Source organism: Anopheles nili, chromosome 3 (assembly GCF_943737925.1).
Source record: "Anopheles nili chromosome 3, idAnoNiliSN_F5_01, whole genome shotgun sequence".
Lineage (NCBI taxonomy): Eukaryota > Metazoa > Arthropoda > Insecta > Diptera > Culicidae > Anopheles > Anopheles nili.
Window position 1 is genome coordinate 9,184,764 of NC_071292.1, and position 7,882 is coordinate 9,192,645.

The following is a 7,882-nucleotide window of genomic DNA, read 5'->3' on the forward strand; positions in this document are numbered from 1 at the left end:
GCGTTTTCAAAGGAGACTAAAAATGATATCCAGCGTGGGTTGCGAGAGGATTTTTCAATTCCATCGTTCAGCAGCCATTCAATGACCGGCTAGGCATGTGTACACAAATAGTAAATCATCTCGTTAGCTTCTGCGACCGTCCTCGCATTGGCTTTTCGCCTTGTTAGCAATCGCTGATAGCAACGCCACTACTGAGTACATGCAGGCCTTGCAAACAAGATGTCGGCTCTAAAACCGGCTTAGCGGCTCGTGTATGCGGGATGAGGATTTCCGATCGCCGCCGTCTGCCAGGCTGCCAGGGTGTGGAAGTATGGATAGGAGTGCGAAAGGCGGAAATAATGGGAAATGGAGCAGTTTCCGTGCTCTATTTTTCCTGTTTTTCCATTGTGATCCTTCTGTACGCGTTGCTGACGCGAAGTTGACCCAAGGCATGTAATTTCCTTCCAGCCTGCGAGGTCGGTCATGAATTTGGTCCCATGGTACGGTGACCTTCCGTTTTCCGAGCTCGAAGGATACCAATGTGCAAATGTCACGAGAGTGCTCCCGATGGCATAATAATCGATCGAAAAGGACACCCGTGAGCGAAAAATAGCCTCCGGCAGTGTCTGCGAACGGGGTGGAATGTGCGTGTTTTGTTTAATCATTTGTGGTTAAATAACAATTGTGAACTGCATGAAGTAGGTATGAAACCCCTCCCAAAGGTATGAAAGTGCGGTTGAGCTTTGTTTGATTATTACAATTTATTTCGTAATTGAGTTATATTTCCATTTCATTATGTTCGGTATTGATTGCGAGCATTCCGGCTGGTTAGAGTATGCTTTTGATTACATCAGTTTTTTTGCCATTAATTTCGCACAAGAATTTTCCGTCACTCCCTCCGAACGGACCACTGTTCGATGCCACCCATGTCCCTTGTTTGATATGGCCCTGTGAGACCGATCGGATGGGCTCTGGGGCTCGGAAGCATCGGCTTATTGGCTGGCTGCAACAATGTCGCTACCGAAGCGAATATGCTGGTCTACCATACGCAGCCCGTTTTTTTTTCTTGCCATCTTGGCGGCTTTCAGCAGGGCATTTGTGTCGCGGCGCATTCACCGCAATCTTGGCCGACATTCATTCGTTCAATGTGGGTTTTTGGTTATGCTCACTCTTTCTCTCTCAACGGCTGTGTCGCCTCCTTTATGGACCATCTTCGCGCCCTTCGCGTACAGCAGCATTCCAAAGGGATTCCCATCGGTAGTTAGTCCGTCCTGGGCGTACGTACGGAGTACGAAAATATATATATCGCTCCATATTAACCATCCGTCGAGTGGCCGTCGTCCGAAAAATGAACCGAGCCCAAAAGCGATGGTGAAACCCGCTGGAGCAAGATTCCAGAGGCTCGATGAAGACGAAACACGTTCGTCAGTGAAAACTCGTCAAAATATGGACAACCAAGAGCGCCGATGCCTTCGGCCTGGCCGAGTTCTGGTGGGGAGCAAACATAAAAAAAAACGCTGTCAAGTTAATGGTGCAGAATGGAATGGGGCATTTTTTCGTCGCTTTTGATGACGGCTTTGCATTACGTAGGAAGCATGGGAGGCCAACAAAAAAAACACCACCAACTCCACAGATGGAGAAGAAACTGGCAAAAGGCAGGCCCTTTTGGCCGGGTGGTGTTCTGGAAGAGCGGCAGCATTTTAGAGCCGAGCCGCGACAAAAAAAAACCCATCGCAGGAGGCTGAGAATCTGCGGCCCACCGAATCGAAGCACTCCGCGTGGCATCGTTACCATGGAAAGTGGATGTGAATGAGTTAAATGGCGAAGGCATGATCGAGCAACGGTGGAAATGGGCCGTCTGGTGTTTGGGAACTTCGGCAGGAGGTTGTTTTCCTTCTTCTGTTCGCTTTTCTTGTGCCGAAAATAAATTCTCCAGCCAAGAGCCGAAAATGGGCTCGAGTTTTCGTCGCCCTGAAAGTCGAACGGGAAAGTAGTTCCTGGTCCGTTGAGACGTTCTCGCGAGACTCGTGGACCGGCACCGGTTTCGTTCTTTGGCTGGGAGAAAGTTGCCGCTACCGATCGAGGTCGCCGGTTCAACTTGTTGTGGAAACTTTGATTGTTTTTGGTGGGTGATAAACTTCAACGCCTTGGCCTTGGAAAATAGACTGTAAGCGAAGCTGATCTTTAATGAGCTCCAAATCCCTTGAATATACGTTTCAACAAGATCCAGACGTTTGAAGATGTTACCGTTTCGCTTTGGAACTGCATTTCCAACTATGTGGCTCAATGGGACGATTCGCTATTTACCATGCATCAGTCAGAATTGCTTTAGTTCCCAGCGAACCTTATGGTCTAATGAACGAACGCAAGCTGCATGGAATTCCGCGAACCTTGGGCACCTGTTCGTGGCACGGCATCTTCCCGTCATACTACGCTGCACTCTGATTCGAAGTTAACGAAGTCGAAGACGTCTGGCGAGTGATGCAACCGTGAATGCAACCACGGAACACAAAAGAGGCCATCCTCCCTCGAACGAATCGACATCTTCGTTCCCCGTGGAATTAGCCCGCGCAAGATGCCACTCGATCGCAGAAGCAACAACCTGTCCATTATTACGCCCATCGGAGCCCTTTCAACCGTGCCATCCGGATGGTTGGGGCCTGAGAAATTCCTTTCCGATCGAATTATCCGTGCGAAATCAGGTGTATGGCGTTATCGAGGGTCGAGCTTTCACGGTCTCAGGTATGCGGTGTGAACTTCTCCACCAACAGGACCCGTCCCAAGGACACACGTGTGTTTGTTGTGTGAGAGAGTGGGAACCAGCCCTGGACCGGACGTTCTCTGCGGCTAACCACAACCGAGTTCTGTTGAGTTTTGCCGCCGATGGGAAACCGTGCCAAAAAGCGGGTCAAATGGAGTCGGGAGACAAGCGGAATTGGCGGAACGTTCGCTGGGAACGGATTGCATCGAAGCGAGGGTGCATTTAAATGGTGGCATCCATTTTACATGGGCGTGTTTTATTGGGCACCCGAACGCCTGGATCGTATCGAATGGGCTACGACGTATTAGTGCCGCCAAACGGGCTCAGTCGGTAGAACGGGACTGATATGCTGTCGATGGGTTTTCGGTAGTTTTGGGGCCCTCCCTTCCTCATCGGTGTTCGAGTCCGTTGCCCTGTGTTTATTGCTGTTGTGCAGAAAAAAAACCGCCCGCAAAAGTGAAACATAAAAGCAAACCCATGAGAGGCCGCAGGAAAAGCCTGCAGGTTGCTGAAATTGGCAAGTTTTTATGGCGCACGTTTGCAAAAAGTCTGCACCCAACCGGTCCGGTGCAATGAGGGCCCAGTTTTCGGGGGGCCTGTGAATGCATGCATGTGTGTGTGAGTGTGGAATGCACTCCTGCTGCAACTGGAAGCCTGCTGTACCTGCTGTTTTTCGGATTGGGGTGGGAATGGGCATTTTTTTTTCGTGTGCCTGCCACGGCAGGATCACCGGTTTTCGATTCCCGTTCCACGTTGATAAATGTTGCAAGCGTTTCGGAAGCGTTGGAATTAATTTAATGCACTTTTGTGTAGCTCTCCGTTGGGTGCTGAGCTTCGGTGGTCGCGGAGAAGCACCCATTTCAAAAGGCAACCTGTAAAATAATATGGCGTCGGGGTTGGTTTTTGCAAGAACGACAGCGAACGTACGTTGGATGAATGAGATAATTTCAGGTGCGCATTCTAAAATACCGATCGGCCGCCTCAAGATCATAAACAACTCAAGGATAGCAAGCCCACGGGCTCTGTGACTTAGATTGAGCCATTGTCTATCGGTTTCCACCCCCAGATGTCGGCTTCCGAGTGTCAGTAGGTGGAACACGAGCGACAACAACCTCCACAGGTCCTTCACGGGGTGGATAACACGTCTTTCGTGCTGTTCCTTTGGGGCGTAACAACGCCCGACTGTTACGCCAGCTCAAGAGAAGCGATCGATTCGAGAAGGCAGCTCGATACCGACATGATCTACAAACGAGGTGTTCCCACCTTCAGGAGGACCTAACTTGACGACGGACGACAGCGGCACATAAATCGAAAATTGGCGACAACCAAACGTCGCAACATAATTACCGAATCGATCACGAAAGGGTTGCCCCTGGGAAAAGGGCCCATTGATCCGCCAACGCTCGATAATCCCGGAGCATAGCGGGTCCGTTTGCCCAACGGAACAGGCTTGTGGGAGGGCGTTTGACAAGTCAGCACGTTTGACACCTCCGGATGTGGGCTTTCGGTTAGGTTACAGCAAGCTCCGGGGGCCGCAACGATTAGCATAAGCCGCAGCGGACTCCCAGGGTCCTCGTAAAAGCCCATTAGGCGGACGCGCACGAGACACCACCCACGGCAGACACCGACTAAGCGGCGATTATGAGCTAAACATCGAACATCGGGGGTGAAGTATGTCGTCGGCTTGGAAGGTCGGATCTTCCAATAAATATCTCTATAACGAGATTTGTGTTTTTTCTCTTTGTTTCTTCTTCCTTCATCCCTTTCTGTTGAGGAAGATTCCACCACCGGGCGGCAAGGGAATCTTTATGGATGTTTATTATCATCACATCGCGTCACTGGCCGCGCTCGGGAGTGGGTGGAATCGATCCTCGAATCGGCTTTCGGAGTGCGTTTCGTTCGCCCAACGGGGCCAGAGATTGGGATGGTAAAATAATTTTATTACCAGCGCCATAAATTACCGCCACGGGCAGCACTTTTAAATGGCTCACATTCCGATTCCCGTGGCTTATGATGCGGTGTGCGTGAGTGTGTGTTTGTTCTCTGGTCACGTTCCTGACGTTCCTTCCTGGCTTTGGTGCTTAACGCATGATTTGTGACCGTTCGTCGCCGGCGGAGTGAGTATATCAATTATTAATAAAAACCTCGCGTAAATCGCGGGCGTAACTGGTGGTCATATGTTGGTTGAGATGATTGGCGATATTGGGTTTGGTCACGCGGACCCACCGGGTGTGTCTGGAGCCGATCGGTTGCGTGGATTAAAATTGATTGATTTCGCCGAACCTGCCGTAGCGTTTCCAATCCATTTCTCTCCCTGTGTCCATTACAAATGCATCTTTTATGGTGATGCATTTCAGCGTGCATTCGCATGTTGCACATGTGCCCGAGGATGACATTCATGCACCCACGGTAAGCCTTTCGGCTCGAAGCTCTGCTTGAACGAGAAGGATGGTCGTACCGATAAACGTGCCCATTCTCCGCTGATTTGACCTGCTTTTGAAGCTTCGTTCCGTGGTGCAGCGTATGTTTCATAATCCAGCCACGAAGCCTACGAGGACCTACCCACCCACCCATCCTAATCGACCTTGCACCTCCGCTTAAAGCCCAACCTACGTGGGAGCTCGCCCCCTTAAGACGGATGCCCACGGAACGGTGTTGGCTTTTTGTTTTCGCCACGCCGGAACCCCACGAAGGTGGCTGGGGTGGCTTTACGTGTGGGCTAATTACTTCATCCGCTGCCCACGTTGAGCTTGGGGTGGGTTGATCACGTGGAAACACCAAGCCCATGGTTCGTACCTGTTGCACCTGCTGGACTGGACATACGCAGAACGGACACATCCGACTGATGGATTGCCGTACCGAGAATGGGTGAGCCCTGGTGAAAAACTGTCCGATTGGAGATAAATAAACAAAGCCCATCAAAATCGAGTTTCTGAAAATGAAACACAAAAAGCCCGTATAGGGCCCCCGATGGCACGTGGGGCATGAAATTGGAATCCACCGCACCCTCGCAACGGGCGCGTGTCGGATGGAAAACTCACCCATCCACCCACCCTGCCGAAAAGTAAACCAATTCTTTAATGGGCTACACCGTCCGATGTATCGGGAAAATTCCGGGTGCGGTCTGGAGCACGTGTGTGTGTGTGTGGGCCACTGTGCGGAAAATTGACAGGGAAAACGACTCACCCTGGTGTTGGCTCCGTTGCCATCCCACTTGAGGGGAGTGTTTTTAATAAATAAAGGCCCTTCTTGGGACGGGAATGGAGTTTAATTTGACTAATTGCATTACACGTGGATTCATCCCTCCCCGACAGAAAGCACCAAAAACAGAAAAGTCCACTGGAACCAACCTGCTAGTAGGCTTGGATGTGTGTGTGTGTGTGTTTGTGGTAATAAAAAAATATACACCCCAAATTAGAAAGATAGCATTCTTTTTTACTGTTTTCCACTCGGCCAGCTTAGGCAGGTAAATCTCGATTTATATCCCCACCGATCGGAGGCGCTCGAGGTTGCAGCTGGCCAGCACCATAAAGCCCATCCCCGGACGCCGGATTGCCAGATTGTGTGTTGTTTAATTTTCGTGGCCGGTTTTTTTTTATTCATTTCTCTCCTCCAACAAACCCGCGCGCCTGGCAATCCCGCCAGATAATCCGATTTTGATTATTATTGGCCATATTCGGGCTGGTTTTGGATCGCTGTTAAATGGCTACGCTTTGCGCCGCACGCAAATTCCCTGTTCGCGTCTGGACGCGCGTGCGCACGCGGCTAAGCTGGAAGTAAAGCTTTACAACCTTCGAGGTGTTATGAGTGTCGTTTGATTATTGATCGGACAGCGGCGGCGGCTATTAGGTTGGGCCGTTTGTTCGCAACATTCGCTAGCACGTGGTGGGTGATAACGCTTTTCTCGTTTTCGCTCGTTTCCGGTTCGAAAAGGTTAAATGGTCGCTTGCGGGATACTTAAAAATACGTTCAAACAAAACGTCTTTTTCGGTCGCGGCTTTTTGAAAACTCTAAATTAGCTTTCCCTCACGCAATCTTCACGCACACGCAGGAATGTGGCACAGGTTTTCCAGCCCACCTCAAATAGCGTAACCGAGCCGAGTGCGAAAATCTTCAAAGAACGTCGACGGATGTGCGCTCATTTCTGCTCGGTGGTGCTCTATAAAGCCCGCAAATTGTTCCCATTTGGGGCTGCCGGGACGCTTTTCCACCGAACGGTGCTGACCAGCAAAAAAAAGAGGCACAGGAATGGTAAAGCATGATTGCCAATCATCAGCCGGCGCGCGGTGGCGGCGAAATCGTTCTGCGGTTGTCATGCGCCATTAATCCAGCGTCAATCCCAAATTGGAACATTATGTCAAACGCGAACGACGAACTTCTCCGGGCTGGTTCGCATTGCGTTTGCGTTTGCGTTTTCCATCGCTCTTTCTCCGTGCTGTTAATCTTCCTCTGCTTCCAGCATGTTGTTTTGCTTTGCTGTTTATAAACCTGCGTGTGATGGAGAATACGAGACGCGTTTGCGTGGGCTTTCGAGTTGCACGCGAGTGCAGCAATGCGAGGCAGTCATGAGGGGCGTTTTATGATGCTATGCCTGCCATCCACCCTAAGGGCGTCCCCATTAGAACACCGAGAATATACGGCACACGAGCGTCACCGGGAGTGCATAACCGAAGGGGCCGTGGGCGCGGAGTTTACACATTACAGGCCGAGACCGGGGGGTTTAAGGGAGCCGTCATTATTTCCGGAAGCGACCGGGCGAGCTCTGCTCACCCGGTTGACGGGAATGCCACGGTACGACGGGTTCATGATGGACGTATCATGTGAAATCTGTCGCAGCTAGCTGAAATGATAATGGGCTTTAATTTCGCGGTCGTCGGCGGAGGCATATTGCACGGGGAGCCTTTTCAAAATTCGAGCAAAGAACGAAGGAGCTAGGGTTAATTTATGGAACAAATATTACTGATTTACATGAGTAAATGCATTTGTGCGTGGGTTTCAATTTATAGCATTTTTTCAAAACGCGACCGGCTCTTGTAGTTTAATTTACATTGCGAAGCACTGCACTGTTGCAGCGAAAAGGGAGAAGGAATTGAGAAAGAAAATGGAGAACGAAGAGACAAACAGAGAGTGTGAAAATGCAGA